Source organism: Panulirus ornatus, chromosome 69, assembly GCF_036320965.1.
Source record: "Panulirus ornatus isolate Po-2019 chromosome 69, ASM3632096v1, whole genome shotgun sequence".
In the NCBI taxonomy this organism is placed as follows: domain Eukaryota; kingdom Metazoa; phylum Arthropoda; class Malacostraca; order Decapoda; family Palinuridae; genus Panulirus; species Panulirus ornatus.
Window position 1 is genome coordinate 12,062,762 of NC_092292.1, and position 16,333 is coordinate 12,079,094.

Below are 16,333 nucleotides of genomic sequence, written 5' to 3' on the forward strand. Positions count from 1 at the left end.
GAAGAAATTGAAGAGGGAAGGGATGATAACAATGTACAAGTTTATGAAGAGAATTGATGATATATAAACTGAAGAGTTCCTCAGATCTGGAAATACCTGGTCGACTGGAGGGAAAGGCTGGAAGCAAGTTGGAAGCTAATAACAAAAGGGTGTTAAAAAGTGCTCCTATTATACTAGAGTTGTGAATACTTATAGCAGGTTCAGACATAAGACTGTAAAAGCGAATGATAGAAGTCAATTCCAAAGATTCTATGATGCAAAGGAAAGCCTGAAATGGAATTGCATTGCACAGACAGGTAATCACACACACACACACACACACACACACACACACACACACACACACCACGCTACACCTTAGACACTTCCTATACTACACTCACCTCCCACATTATACGCAACACCCGCCTCCCACACTACACACTATACCCACCTCCCACACTACACACAACACCCACCTCCCACGCTACACACTACACCCACCTCCCACATTACACACAACACCCACCTCCCACGCTACACACTACGCAAACCTCCCACATCACACACAACACCTTCCTCCCACACTACACACAACACCTTCCTCCCACACTACACACAACACCCGCCTCCCACACTACACACAACACCCGCCTCCCACACTACACACTACACCCGCCTCCCACACTATACACAACACCCTCCTCCCACACTACAAACAACACCCGCCTCCCACACTACACACAACACCCGCCTCCCACACTATACACAACACCCTCCTCCCACACTACACACAACACCCTCCTCCCACACTACACACAACACCCTCCTCCCACACTACACCCCGTCTTCAGCACCTCACTGTCCGGCTGGGCCAGTGAGAGCTCCTCCATCCATCACATGTATTATGCCCCTCTCCCGCCTCCTCCATCACCCACACCCCGATACTCTCTCCTTCCCTCCCTCCCTCTCTCTCCCTCCCTCCTTCTCCCTCCCTCCACCACCCACTACAATGCCCAGATAACACCCTCCCCTTCCATTACCCCCACACCACACTTGCATCATCCCTCATCCTAACACATTCCCTCCTCATCTCTGACCCCTATGTATAAATCCCCCCTCCCCTTCTGACCCCCCTCATTCCTTTCCCTCTGACCTCTCATTCCTCCCTCCCTCCAACCCCTGACCCAGTCATTCCCGCGAGCCTCCCTCGCCTTTTCCCATCCTTAACTCTCCTAGACCTTGTTTCTCTCTCTCCCCTCCTTCTGGACCTTCCTCATCCCTCCCTCCCTCCCCCCTCTTCCCAGTTTCCCCCTTCCCCTCTCTCTCCCTCCCTCCCGAACGCCCTCCCTGCCTCCCCTCCCCTTTTCCCTCCCCCCGGCCGTGTCTGGCCAAACATGGCGGCCTCAGAAATAATGACAGTGATCGGCTTTGCACCCCAGGAGGAGGAGGAGGAGGAGGAGGAGGGAGGAGGAGGGAGGAGGAGGAGGAGGAGGAGGAGGAGGAGGAGGAGGAGGAGGAGGAGGGAGAAGGAGGAGGAGAGAGGAGGTGGTTGTTGTGGGGTTGGGGTTGGGAGGGGGGCCGGCGAGCCCGGATTTAGATGATGAGAGATAGACCGAGTCTGGCTCACCGACGGCCCAACTTTGTTGTGGTGCCGCTGGACGCTCGCGCCCACACCTCTCTCTCTCTCTCTCTCTCTCTCTCTCTCTCTCTCTCTCTCTCTCTCTCCTTTGTATCTCTCATTTATTTTTCCTTCTTTTTCTCTTCTTTTTTTTTCAAGTGCTTCGTGTCATCACTCTCTCTCTCTCTCTCTCTCTCTCTCTCTCTCTCTCTCTCTCTCTCTCTCTCTCTCTCTCTCTCTCTCCTTTGTATCTCTCATTTATATTTCTTCTTTTTCTCTCTTTTTTTTAAGTGCTTCGTGTCATCACTCTCTCTCTCTCTCTCTCTCTCTCTCTCTCTCTCTCTCTCTCTCTCTCTCTCTCTCTCTCTCTCCTTTGTATCTCTCATTTATATTTCTTCTTTTTCTCTTTTTTTAAGTGCTTCGTGTCATCACTCTCTTCTCTCTCTCTCTCTCTCTCTCTCTCTCTCTCTCTCTCTCTCTCTCTCTCTCTCACTTATTCACTGTTTCTTTAGTATGTCAGTCTGTCTGTGTGTCTGTGTGTCGCCCTGTTTGCCTCTCTAAGTCTCTGTTTTTCACGTCTTTGCCCCCCTCTCTCTCTCTCTCTCTCTCTCTCTCTCTCTCTCTCTCTCTCTCTCTCTCTCTCTCTCTCTCTTCTCTCTCCCTCTCTCTCTCTGTATATCATCTCTTGTTTGCCCCTCTATATCTCTCTCTCTCTCTCTCTCTCTCTCTCTCTCTCTCTCTCTCTCTCTCTCTCTTTCCATCTGTCTCTCTCGCCTCTTGTTTGCCTCTCTATGCCTTTCTCTTTCCCTCCGTCTCTCTCATTTAGTATTTTGCTATAGAGTGTTTCTCTCGTCCTCTTTCCCTCCCCTTCCCCTCCTCCCTCCTCCCAACCCCCTCGTTTCTGTCATCTCTTGTTTGCTTCTCTGTGTCAGTTCGTGTTTGCATTACCATGGCTCTGTCGCCCTCTTGGACCCCCCTCCCCTCTTCCGTCCGTTCGTCCATCCGTCTATGTCATCTCTTGTTTGCTTCTTTGTCTCTCCCATCGTCACTATTTAACACTTGCTGGCTTCATTGTTTGCCTCTTGTCAACATGGTTCTCAGAAACATCCCGCCACTACCGACTGTCTGTAGACAATTGACTTGTTTGCCCTACAACTCTCCTGTCTGTAAACAGATCTGTTTACGTGTCTTTTCCACCGTCCTGGTATGGAGTGGACGCTGTCCTCTCGCTGTTAAGAAACCTTACCTCAGCTGAGGTCCCACAATGATAGTAATGATAATAATGATAATGATAAAGATAGTAATAATGAAATAATGATGATAATGTTGATACTAATGATAGTTATAGAGATAATGATAGTAAGATAATGATGATAATGATAATGATGATATTATTGATAATGATAATAAAATGATGATGATAATAATGATGATGATGATGATAATAATGATGATGATAATGATATAATGATGATGATAATAATGATGATGATAATAATAATGATAATAATAATAATAATAATAATAATAATAATAATAATAATAATGATAATAATAATAATAATAATAATAATAATAATAATAATAATGATAATGATATATTATAATATACTTTGTCGCTGTCTCCCGCGTTAGCGAGGTAGCGCAAGGAAACAGACGAAAGAATGGCCCAACCCACCTACATACACATGTATATACGTACACGCCCTACATACGCACATATACATACTTATACATTTCAACGTATACATACATATACATACACAGACATGTACATATGTACACATGTACATATTCATACTTGCTGCCCTCATCCATTCTCGTCGCCACCTAGCCACATGAAATGGCACCCCCTTTCCCCTCGCACGCGCGCGAGGTAGCGCTAGGAAAAGACAACAAAGGCCACATTCGTTCACACTCAGTCTCTAGCTGTCATGTAATAATGCACCGAAACCACAGCTCCCTTTCCACATCCAGGCCTCACAAAACTTTCCATGGTTTACCCAAGACGCTTCACATATACTACTACTACTACTACTACTACTACTCATAATGATAATGATAATAATAATGATAATAATGATAATAATAATTATAATAATAATAATAATAATAATAATAATAATAATAATAATAATGATAACAATAATAATAATAATGATAATGATAATAATGATAATAGTAATAATGATAGTAATAACAATAATGATAATAATAGTATTGATAATAATGATAGTATTAATGATAATAATAATGGTAATAATGATAATAAAAGTACCTGTACACTCACTATATTATGACGAAAATGAAAATAAACAAATGATTTTATGCATAAAAAGAGACCTTAAAAACAAAAATATATAACAGCTAGATCTCTCGGCTCGTGTATCCAGCGAGATCGTGTTTGATCTTCAACCTGAACAGTTGAAGAAGGAGTTCAAGATTTTCCAATTGGTGGTTGTAACTTGTACGTTCGTGGCCTAAGTGTAACCAACCTAGGTAGGAAAATGCACACACACACACACACATATATATATATATATATATATATATATATATATATATATATATATATATATATATATAATCACATAATACCCTCCAACAGCAAGGATTCGAACCCGGACCTTTTGCGTGGTAGCTGGGAGTGCTAACCGCGCGGTTATAATCACAGCTACCACGCAAAAGGTCCGGGTTCGAATCTTCGATGTTGGAGGGCATTGTGTATTCTATGAAAATTGCTCTTTCATGTGCGCTATATTCGTGTGTGTGTGTAAATATGTGTGTGTGTGTGTGTGTGTGTGTGTGTGTGTGTGTGTGTGTGTGTGTGTGTGTGTGTCCTCTCCCCTGAGAAAGGGGAGACGAAAGACAAATATAATCGGAAATGGTTCCGGATCTTGTCATAATGTCCACCTTACAATCGCTAGCCATTAAATCCAACGTTCCTCTCAGATATATTAAATCCAAGTCCCGTGGGAGAACTGAGGCGCATCCCTTTAGAACATGTTACTAGCATAACTCTACCGAGGCGCATCGTCCTTAAAACCCCCTTACTGGCACAGCTGTTTTGGGCAACGTGTCATAGAATACGTCATGGAAGGCACTCCGTGACTTGTGACTCGCTGTACGCATTCGCGTATGATATTCAAAGCATCATTCGATGGGTAGAACATATAGGCAGGTATGTTAGAAGGGTCAGTCATCCACATAGGAGCATCCACATAGGAGTGATAGGTATTTCCTCGAATATCGCAGCCTCATATTACCTCAGTGACCAGGACCTCGATCTATGTATTACTGGTGCAAATGACTGTCTCGTATGAAAGCGTTTCCTCTCTATTACAGGCCAGTGGCAAGCAAGGAGAGTGGCGAGGGTCATGATTCCATTTTTTGAAGCATTTTGTGGTCATGATTCCATTTTTTTTTTTTTAGCATTTTGTGGCTACTTTTTTTGTAGATCTCTTGGGGAGACTCATCGAGTGTGAAATTACCTCTTGTTATCACTTACTGGTGAGTAATTACCTCTTGTTATTACTTTTTGTTACAGTTTGGGTTGGGGTCTCAACACGTCAGGCTTTCCATCCCTCGAGCTTTCTCTGCTGTCATACGATATGACAGAATTCTGTACTTGAAAACATTACAGTTTCGTGAATCAAAGTATTCCATTCATCAGAGGGTCTGATCCTGTAATGGTACTTATCTACATCTTTTCTAAAAGTTTCTCGTCGAATTTCTTGCTCTGGTTTCTGTCAACATCATGAGTCTAGTTTAGGTACATAAAGGTTGTGATCAAGCCACTCCTTACTCTTCGCTCTTCTGTGCTGGGCAAATTTAAGTCCTCTCAACCTCTCACTGCAACTTAGTTGTCTTAATTCTGGCACAATTATTGTCTTCCTCTGGACTTTCTCCATTCGTTCTTTGCGCTCCAAGTCCAGTGGCCAAACTTGAGAGGTCTATTCTGATCTTGGTCCAACATTCATTGTGAATAGTTTGCTGAACATTTTTTTTTTCCTATCCTTTTTTTCCTGAGCAAATCCAGTCCTGCACGTTCCAGATTAAACTTGGAATTTGTCTAGGTCCCCTTGTAAGTAAATGCAATCCTACACGTTCCAGATCAAACTTAGAATTTGTCTGGGTCCCCTAATAAGAAAATGCAATCCTGTACATTCCAGACCAAATTTGGAAAATTTCTAGGTCCCCTTGTAAGTACATGCCATCTTGCACATTTCAGACTAAATTTGGAATTAGTCTTGGTCCCCTTGTAAAGTTAATGCAATCCTTCATATTGTAGACCGAATTTGGAATTCACCCAGATCCCCTTTTCATTTACTGCCGTTCTGATTAGCCTCTCCTTCCCCCATGTCCTTGGCATCATCCTAAAACATATTCAGGGATGAGTGCAAGTCTTCTAGCAAATCAATTACACAGGTCAGGAAGAGTTATGGTTCCAGAACAGAGACCTGTGGTACCCCACTTGTATTCCCAAACCATTTCGAGAGGGATCCTATGACATGCATCCTTTTTCCTCCCTCCCATTGAGGTAATTTTCCAGCCACTGAAGGAGTCTCTCCTTTGTTCCTGCCCGAAGAACCATCTTCTTTGCTGTCTTCTTATGTGTTAGAATGTGTGTGTGTGTGTGTGTGTGTGGGGTTGCTATTATCATCATTACTATTTGTGTGTTACGGGGAGAGAGTTGCCCAGTCTCTTAACCTTATACATATATGTACCATGTCTTTACTTCTATGTAAGTTTGCACACACACACACTCACACACACACACACCCTAGACTAAGCCAGGTACCCATTTGATTGACTAGCCCTTAGGGAAGGATGAACAGCTGGGTCGACTTTGGACCAACTGCCGCGATCAGGATTCGAACCTGTGCCAGTTTGATTCCCAGGCGGCCCTTGCATGCATGACGGTCATGAACGCTAACCGCTACACCACGGAGGTCCGTGTTTATGTGTGCGTGTGTATGTATATGCTTATGTATGCAGGTATGTATTTATGTATGCATTTGCATACGTGTGTCACTTTATATGTGGAAAACAATCATGGCCTAGCTGGACATGTACAGATGAGGTGGTCAGCTGGAAGACAATTATGGCCTTTGGGGCAACAGCTGCACATGTACAGATGAGGTGGTCAGCTGGAAAACAATTATGGCCTTTGGGGCAACAGCTGCACATGTACAGATGAGGTGGTCATCTGTACACCACATCACTTCGGCTGAGGCACGAGACGCGTCATCATGATGAATGACTTTATCATCCTCTTCCAGGTCGGTGCTCGGGGAGGCTCCTCCTGACGGACGAGCGCCACAGGAACTGGCGGGGACGCAGCAGGATGGCGCGGAGGGGGTTGGCGGCGGCGGGCGGCAGCGGGCGGCAGCGGCGCCTATAGTCATGATGGCGCAGTTCTGATGGCGGAGGGGACGCATCGTCATAGTGTTGTGTGGTGGCGGTGGTGGTGGTGGTGATGATAGTGGTACAGAATGACAACGGGGTAGCCGCTGCAACTCAGCATAATGACGTGGCATTGGTGGTCCACACGGCATAATGGCGTGGCATTGGTGGTCCACACGGCATAATGGCGTGGCAATGGTGGTCCACACGGCATAATGGCGTGGGAATGGCGCTCAACACTGTATAGTGGCGGTGGCGGAGACCCGGCATGATGGTGTACTGAGAGTGGCACACAGCACAGTGACTAGATCGTATTGGCAACATCGTAATATTTCGTGGTGATTCGACTCAGGAAAATGGGGTGGTGGGATCAACACAGCATAATGGTGTAGTGGTAGAACCACATTATGTTGTAGTGGTGACATCTCAGCATAGTGGAGTGACTATGGCAACACAGCTTCCTGGTTTGCTAGTGGCAACACAGCATAATGGTTTGAGGGGAACACAGCATAATGGTTTGTAGGTGTCAGCTCAGCATAATGGAGTAACTATGGCAACACAGCGTCCTGGTTTGCCAGTGGCAATATATGATAATGGTTCATAGGTGGGAACGCAGCATAATGGTTCATCGGTGGAAACACAGCATAATGGTTGTAGGTGGGAACACAGCATAATGGTTCATCGGTGGAAACACAGCATAATGGTTGTAGGTGGGAACACAGCATAATGGTTCATAGGTCGGAACACAGCATAATGGTTCATCGGTGGAAACACAGCATAATGGTTGTAGGTGGGAACACAGCATAATGGTTCATAGGTCGGAACACAGCATAATGGTTCATCAGTGGAAACACAGCATAATGGCTGTAGGTGGGAACACAGCATAATGGTTTGTAGGTGGGAACACAGCATACTGGTTGAGCTGGGCAACACAGCACAGTTATTTGGTGGTGGCAGCTCAGCATAATGGTTGATATGGTTGATGCAGCACAATGGTCTGGTGGTGGCAACACAACATATTAGTCTGGTGGTAGCTACACAGCATAATGGTGTGGTGGTCGCAACACATCTTAATGGCGTGAGGCCATTATGCTGTGTGGAAACATCTTAAGGGGATAAGGCTAGCGGCGCTCAGCATAATGACTCTCACAACATAGCTATTATGGCGTGGGTAGACCGGCATAAAACATGAAGGTGGGGGTGGTTGTAGTTACAACACTAACTGTAGTGGCTATGGCGTTGACTGTAGTGGCATTTGTAGTGGTTACAACATTGAAGTGGCGTTGGCAGCAGTGGCTACAGCACTGACTTTAGCGATTATAAACTTGACTGGCTACAACACTGTAGTGCTTTCACTACTGTTTTGCTGCAACAGTTTAGTGGTATAGGCAGCATAATGGAGTGGTGGCGTTGACAGCATAGCATAATAGGCGTTAACAACACAGCATAGCATAATAGGCGTTAACAACACAGCATAGCGGCGTGGTAGCGTTAACGACAGCATAAGGGCGTAGTTGTGTTGACAATAGCATGATGGCGTAATTGCGTTGGCAACAGCATAATGGCGTAGTGGCGTTAACAATAGCATAATGGCGTAGTGGCGTTGGTAACAGCATAATGGCGTAGTGCATTGACAACACATAATGGCCTAGTGGCGTTGGCAACAGCATAATGGCCTAGTGGCGTTGGCAACAGCATAATGGCCTAGTGGAGCTGGCAACAGCATAACGGCCAAGTGGCGTTGGCAACAGCATAATACTGTTGTGGCGTCAGCAACAGCATAATGGCCTAATGAGCTGGCAACAGCATAATGGCATAGCGTTGACAACAGCCTAATGGCCTAGTGGCGTTGGCAACAGCATAATGGCCTAGTGGAGCTGGCAACAGCATAATGGCCTACTTGAGCTGGCACAGCATAATGGCCTAATGAGCTGGCAACAGCATAATGGCATAGCGTTGACAACAGCCTAATGGCCTAGTGGCGTTGGCAACAGCATAATGGCCTAATGAGCTGGCAACAGCATAATGGCCTAGTGGAGCTGGCAACAGCATAATGGCCTAGTGGCGTTGGCAACAGCATAATACTATTGTGGCGTCAGCAACATAAACATTGAGTTGGCGTTGGCAACACCCCCATTGTCATCATTGTGGCATCCCCAGCACCTCCTAATGGTGTCTTGGCGTGGGCAGTACAGCATAATGGCGCGGCTACGGCGTTATAAAAAGGAGCATCTCCCTGGTCATCAAACCAGGAGAGAGAGAAAGAAAAAAAAAGTTTGGAGCGGTCGGTCGGCGGCCATATTGATTGGGTCGGTCAGAATGACCAATGAGCGCGCGTGTCGGAGGGGACGTCACGCGTGCTGGGCCGGACGCCGGGGATGGACAGCGGTCATTGCCACGCCCACATACACACGTCCAGGTGCACACGCCCGCGTCCACACGTCCGGCACACGCCCATCTCTGTCACTGCCCGACACGCACATGACACAAAGCCGATACATATACGTAGAATGTCCTAAATAAGACGAGTATTTGGAGCAATACTGCGCAGAAGAATCTTGTGGATATTTATTGAAATTGTGAATATCTCGTATTCTCTCAGGCCACAAATAGACGTAATTCATGTGTATGAATCGTAATTCTTCCTCTTATCATTACATGATATTCATATGTACCTCAATTACATGACTGGGGATAGGGGACAAAGAATACTTCCCACGTATTCCCTGCGTGTCGTAAAAGGCGACTAAAAGGGGAGGGAGCGGGGGGGGCTGGAAATCCTCCCCTCTCGGGTTTTTTTTTTTATTTTCCAAAAGAAGGAACAGAGAAGGGGGCCAGGTGAGGGTATTCCCTCAAAGGCCCAGTCCTCTGTTCTTAACGCTACCTCGCTAATGCGGGAAATGGCGAACAGTTTGAAAGAAAAAGAAATTATATATATATATATATATATATATATATATATATATATATATATATATATATATATATATATATATATATATATATAATGGCTAAAGATCATCAAAATTCACTGTAAACTGGAATTGGAACACACTTGATAAGGTATTGAAGTCTTCCGAAAGCCAGTTTCAATCAGTATGGAGAAATTATCTCTTGCACCATACATAAACCTTTATAGCACGCCACACTTAGTGTGACTGACCACACAACAATATACTCCTTCGCTGTGTTAAAGAGAATACGTCATTATCATGTACATGCCAATCCCCATTGGAGTTGTTAAATCAAATCTTTTGAGACAAAAATGGATAAATACGACCCGAATCCACCACTCCCTCAGAGGCTGATGAACAGACGACCTTCAGCCATGATCCAAACTCCCCCTTCCCCCTCCTCTCGAAGGTGAATTATAAACTTCGAACCTTGAATTTCACAGAGACCATGATGGTGGTGGTCATGATGTTCACCTAAGCCAGTTCTCCGATGTTAGAGAAGAGGCCCAGGACAAGAAAGGCCACCGCTGGAAGCTTAGGCAAGGGGAAAGAGCAAGCAGGAACGTGAGAGTGCATTTCTACAGCATCAATAGTTCTGCGACTCATGGATTAGGTTTGGACGAAGAGCAAGGGGCATGGGATCGCCTACCACTGGAAAATCCAAGGAAATAGTCGACCTTATATGAAGTTGAACTCCCTATAAAGCTACTTCCCCATGTATGTACAGATCCGTAGGTCATAACTGCTATGAGTGATGTTGACACCAGGGAGATACAGACATCACTGTTTGCGGACTGTCAGACAGCTGTCGTGGCCCACATACGCCAACTAATCTACATGTCAATAGTAAGAGCCGAGGTATGTCAATGCCGTCGTGAGCGTCTATTGGTCATGACTGAATGTTAAGCTATACGGTCAACCGCGCTTCTCTCCCGGAACTCGACACACTGTTCGTAGTCACAAATCGTGCAATAGGTCTGTAGGGCGTCCACTTACAGTGTGTCTGTATTCTTATAAAGTTTTTTTCTACTCGTGAATACAGACTGTAAAACTTGTAATTGGAAAATGAGTCACAGACAGATTGAACCCGAGAGAACATGCATCGAATCCAAAACATTCGATGACGTCAACGCTAACATCTTCCTCTTCAAACCAAGATTCACACCACAAAGTACACTTGGCATCTCAAGCTACTTGCGAACGATCGTGGGTCCTGTATACCCCACTTTCGTGACCATACACACACACACACACACAAAGACACGCACAAAGACAAAGACGAACGCCCACACAAAGCCCATACGTGTATATAGGTCATAAAATACGTTAACATCGAGCCCCACTCTCGTACGTACACGCCCCTCTGCACGCCACCAGTACCTATCTCCCACGCCTCTGTCATATGCCTACATGCGCATCTCCCCTCTGATTGTCGCGGAGGATAGAAAGTGGGGCCGCTCCCCTAAATGGAGAGAATCTTCAGCAAAAAGGGTGAAGGAGCAGGAACACTTCTCCTTGCCTAACAGCAGGACTCTGGCTGGGAGATGGGAGTCATTGAAACCAACATTCCTCTACCCGAGGAAGGCATTGTAGATGGGGGCAGGGAGCCAGTGTAAATGGAAAAGAGGTTGGAGAATAAGATATGGTAGAGAGGAAATGGTGGCGTAGAAAGAGGCGATAGAAGAAGGGGAGAGGGTTGTAGGGGAGGTGGTAAAGATTGGAAGGGTACATGGGTGTGGTGGGTGGTGATGGAGAGCACAGGTGTGGGTGGGCTAGTAAAGTGGGCAAAGTAAAACGGCCACACACCTAACGCCTATAGGAGCAGCGAGGCTGGAGGCCCAAGAGAAACTGGAGGCGCGGAGGAACAAAGATGTGAGGGAGAGAAGAGAGGCACAGGACGTGCCAACTTTGAGTATAGGAAGGGATGATAATGGAAGAAAGGGAGAAAAGAAATGCTGTGTTAATGTGTATCAATGTTGTTAGATTTGATAGTTACCGACAGCTAATAGCCATCATGCAAGAATCTTCACTATACGTCAAACAAACAGTCCTACAGTAATTGGATTATAAATAGATGGTGTCCATATTAGCCAAATGCATGTAACGGGCTTATGGCCAGAGTTGATCGGCAGAGGAGCTATGGAAGGGGATGAAAACACGAAGTAGAGGTCGCTATTCCGAAGATAATAACACTATGGCAACGGTGGATGAGGCTATGTAAATGATACCATAAAAGTTACTTTTAGGGGGGGTTAAGGTGTATTACGTAAAACATCTCTTTCCCTATGAGGGTTAGTCGCTTCCACAAAAATTGACTAAGGCCAACATGGAGTGTCTTTAGGGAGAGATGGCGGGCTCAAACGTCATCGTCATCTGCAGGAGCGAGGCAGATGGACGTTTACGTTGGCCTAAATAACGAAATAGGGCCCCGAGCAGCGTCGATCCGATCGACAGAGATAAAAGCTGTATATACAGTGACTCCTCAGGCCTTGGGGGGGAAGGGGGCTCACCATAGCATCATTACGTCTCCCTAGGGGGACCTTCCCTCCCTCCTCCCTATCAGACTTCTCCCCAGTAACTGCTCCCTCCCTAATAGGGACCCCCCCCCACTCTCCACTTCTACTTCCACGACCTCTCCCACCTTCACCACTAGGCCTCTCCCCTTCCACTGCCAGGACCTTTTCCACCTTCACCACTAGGCCTCTCCCCTTCCACTACCAGGACCTTTCCCATCTACACCACTAGGCCTCTCCCCTTCCACTGCCAGGACCTTTTCCACCTTCACCACTATGCCTCTCTCCTTCCACTGCCACGACCTTTTCCACCTTCACCACTAGGCCTCTCCCCTTCCACTACCAGGACCTTTCCCACCTTCACCACTATGCCTCTCTCCTTCCAGTGCCAGGACCTTTTCCACCTTCACCACTAGGCCTCTCCCCTTCCACTGCCAGGACCTTTCCCACATTCAACCACCACGCCTCTCCCCTTCCACTACTAGGATCCTCCCCTCCCACTATCAGGATCCTCACACTTCTCCCCATTAACATCCCCCCCTTACTAGAAACGACCCCTTCACTACCAGGACCCTCCCACTCTGCTGCCATTACCCCTCCCAACCTTCACCACCAGGCCCCTCCCACTCCACTGCCAGGTCACTCCCTCCTCACTAATGGGACCCTCCCAACCCCATTACCAGGACCCTTCTCTTCAAAACAAGGCACGTCCTTCCGTCCCCTCACCACCCTTGGCCAGAGCCTCACAAGCTATATAAAGGCTTCATTAAGACTTGGAGAAATGGGAAAGATGATAGACCTTTTTTCAGGACAGGTAAATGGCCGAGGCCTAACGTCATGTGTGGATCGGCCAGCCACTGTAAGGCTGGTGTTGGGTCAACAAACAGACAGACAGCGCCCACCGCACGTTTTCGTTGAGGTATAAGACTATTCTTCTCAATGAGATAATACAAATAAATTCGGACAGACAGACACGCAAACGCCCGCGCATTCACACACACAAATAGATATAAGCACATATACACAAACGCAGAAAAATCCTGACGGACGGTAGAGTTTACACATGCACAGTATCGACCCCTTTGATTCCCTCTTAAGCATGTATCCTGCAACGTCCTTCATGCTAGGTAACAGTTTGTGAGAAGCCCTCACTCACTGTGTCCCACCCTCATTACATTTAATTAAGCGGATTGTTCTAAACCACATTATCAGACCAGTTCGAAAGTCTGTTTCAGTCCGCCTTAGCAAGTTGTCGAAATTCTCAGCATTCTCTATAATCCTCCCTCACCCGCGAGGGATTCTAGGCATAAGCCCAGCCCTTGTAGCAAGGTTTAACTACAGATCAGAGCAAGGGTCTCAGCACCGAGCCCTACGGAATGCTTGTGACTTCCAACCCATCTCGAGGCCCTCTAACATCCGTCATTTCTTCCCTTCCACTAGGGTGATTTTCTAGCCATCGAAGGAGTCTCCCTCCTCCCTTTGTTCCTGACTGGAGATGTATCTTCATTAACAGTCTCCCATGTGGGGATGGTGTCAAACGCTTTCTTCCAAATCGGGAACGTACAGTCCGATTTTGTTTTTCTTTAAAAGGATGTAAAATGCCAACACACCATATCTTACCTAACTGGTGTAACACAGACTACAGGAACGGCGTGACAGCTAACGCACCATACCAACGTAACTGGTTCAACACAACCAACTAATACGATACCTGATACATTACAAGTTGAACTCACTCATCGCGGGTAATAGTCAACAACTGACGAAACACAACCGACAGTACACAACATAAAGAAGATCTTACAACTTAGTCCACAACAGATGGTCCTTGACAACCAACACGTCTAACCTACAGACCCAGAATATCACAACCTAAAAGAATGCAGTCATCGCTTCCAGACTTTCCCGTCACAACTATCACACTATCAGCAGGATCTCACAACCCTCGCGTTACAACCTATGCACAACCAGCAGTAACTCAATCGTCACGTCACATGTAAGGTACAACCAGCAGTATCTCAGCCACCACGTCACAACTAATGTACAACCAACACATCTTACAACCAAGATAAACCAGCAGGATCTCACAACAATTATTTCACAACCCATATACACCCGGCAGCATTTCACAGCTATCAGGTCACAACGAAGATACACCCAGCAGCGTCTCGTAACCGTTGCGTCACAGCTGAACTACAACCAACAGCATCTCGCAACCATCCATCACAATAGGGGGAAAAAAGTAGAAAGATACTGGACAGACATAAAGAAATTCGATTTCCTGAAGGGCGGACGAAAGGGCAGTGATCTTCCTTCTAAAAGATCACCACCAGCCCAACAGACCACTGTATACATATCCCATCCTTCATTCTTGTTTGCCGTTTCCCGCGTTCGCTAGGTGGCGCCATGAACAGTCGAAGAAATGGCCTCGTTCGTTCGCATCCATGTTCTACTTGTCATGTATAATGCACTGAGACTAGAACCACCTATCCACAAACAGGCGTTTCAAATGTATCCGTGGTTTCCCCCAATCGCTTATTATACCCTGGTACAGCCCATTGACGAGCACGTCGTCCCTTGCATACCACATCGCTCCAATTCGTTCTATCCCTTGCATGCCTTGCACCCTCTTGCATAAGGAATTCTCTCGTCCGAAACTGGTGCTGTTGTGTTGTGGGGCGATTTAGTTCATTTCTGTCATTTATGCTCATGTTTATGATCTGGAATGGAGATGGGGAGAAAGAATGTCTTATGTGTGTCGTATGTAATATATGGTTTGGTTGAGTGGAAGTGCTGAACACATCTTGGTTTATGTGCGGGTATGTACAAGTCGGGTTCACGTCCGTTAAGGGTTGAAAATGGGAACGATGGTGGATTTTCGTAAGGAACCAGACATTCTGTTTTGAGTATGCTATTTGCTCTAATTGCCCGCTATAATGCAGCATATTTGTTGTTGTTTGTGTAGTGCTGTGGTGCTGTGATGTGACTGTCGGGTCATTTGCATATGAGAGAACTCTCCCGTCGTGGTTTGGTTGGGAGAGGATGAGGGAAGGAGGCGGAGGAAGGTCACAGAGGCAGGTATGGAAAGGGGTTAAAAAAGAGACGAATCTTTGTGGGTGATTATAGCACAGCGCTATGTTGTGAAGTTGGTTTATCTCTTTTGGTCACTTCAGTGGAATGTGATGAGGTTAGCGATTGGTTACGTAAGGGTTGGTGTGGGAGTATATCGCGCAGTGGTGTTATGTGCTTTTTCGTTGACGTCTGTTGCAATGAGCACTGCGCGAAAGGGCGTTTGTGTGGCCGAGCGCAGCCGTCCACAATGCATCGTGTGAGGATTGTATGCTGTGAGATGGTGGAGGAGTGACTGGGATCTGCATTCGTGCTTTGTTTATGACAGTGAGATATTCAGTGACAAAAGGAGCAAGTCATGGACAAAATTCTTCATCGTGGCCGAATCTCTAATAAAACAGAAATATAGACAAAAGAAACGGGAGAAAGAAAGAAAAGAGGATAAGAATTCCAGAATATTCCAGATGGAAAATGTGCTATGCTCAAAGGGGTAGGTGATTGTAATTACGTTCACCATTTCCCATCGTTGTTGAACGCATTCCTATTAGCACGATATCTCAAGAACATAATAGAAGCATTTAATTCGTACGTATCACTTGTAAAGGTGACCAACTGGTGAGATTTTCGAGCACATATCTGCTCGAGTTTGCATATCAGTAATGAGAAACTGATTACTTTTTGTTTATCCGCTGGCTTGGATGGGATATATTATATTTTGGAATAGCGTCAAGTGCTTTTGTTGACGTGTTGGGTGTGTGTGTGTTGGGGAAAGGTCAAATATAATGCTGTGC

General features: G+C 46.0%; 1 protein-coding gene and 1 long non-coding RNA gene across 3 annotated transcripts in view; one reads left to right on the top strand and one right to left on the bottom strand.

Annotated features, from left to right (window-relative positions):
- Positions 1-16,333, bottom strand: part of LOC139747673 (uncharacterized) — a 330,027-nt gene that overhangs the window by 111,830 nt on the left and 201,864 nt on the right. The gene's annotated exons all lie outside the window — the stretch shown is intronic.
- LOC139747674 (uncharacterized) overlaps positions 1-16,333 on the top strand; it is a 107,106-nt gene that overhangs the window by 85,607 nt on the left and 5,166 nt on the right. The window lies entirely within an intron of this gene.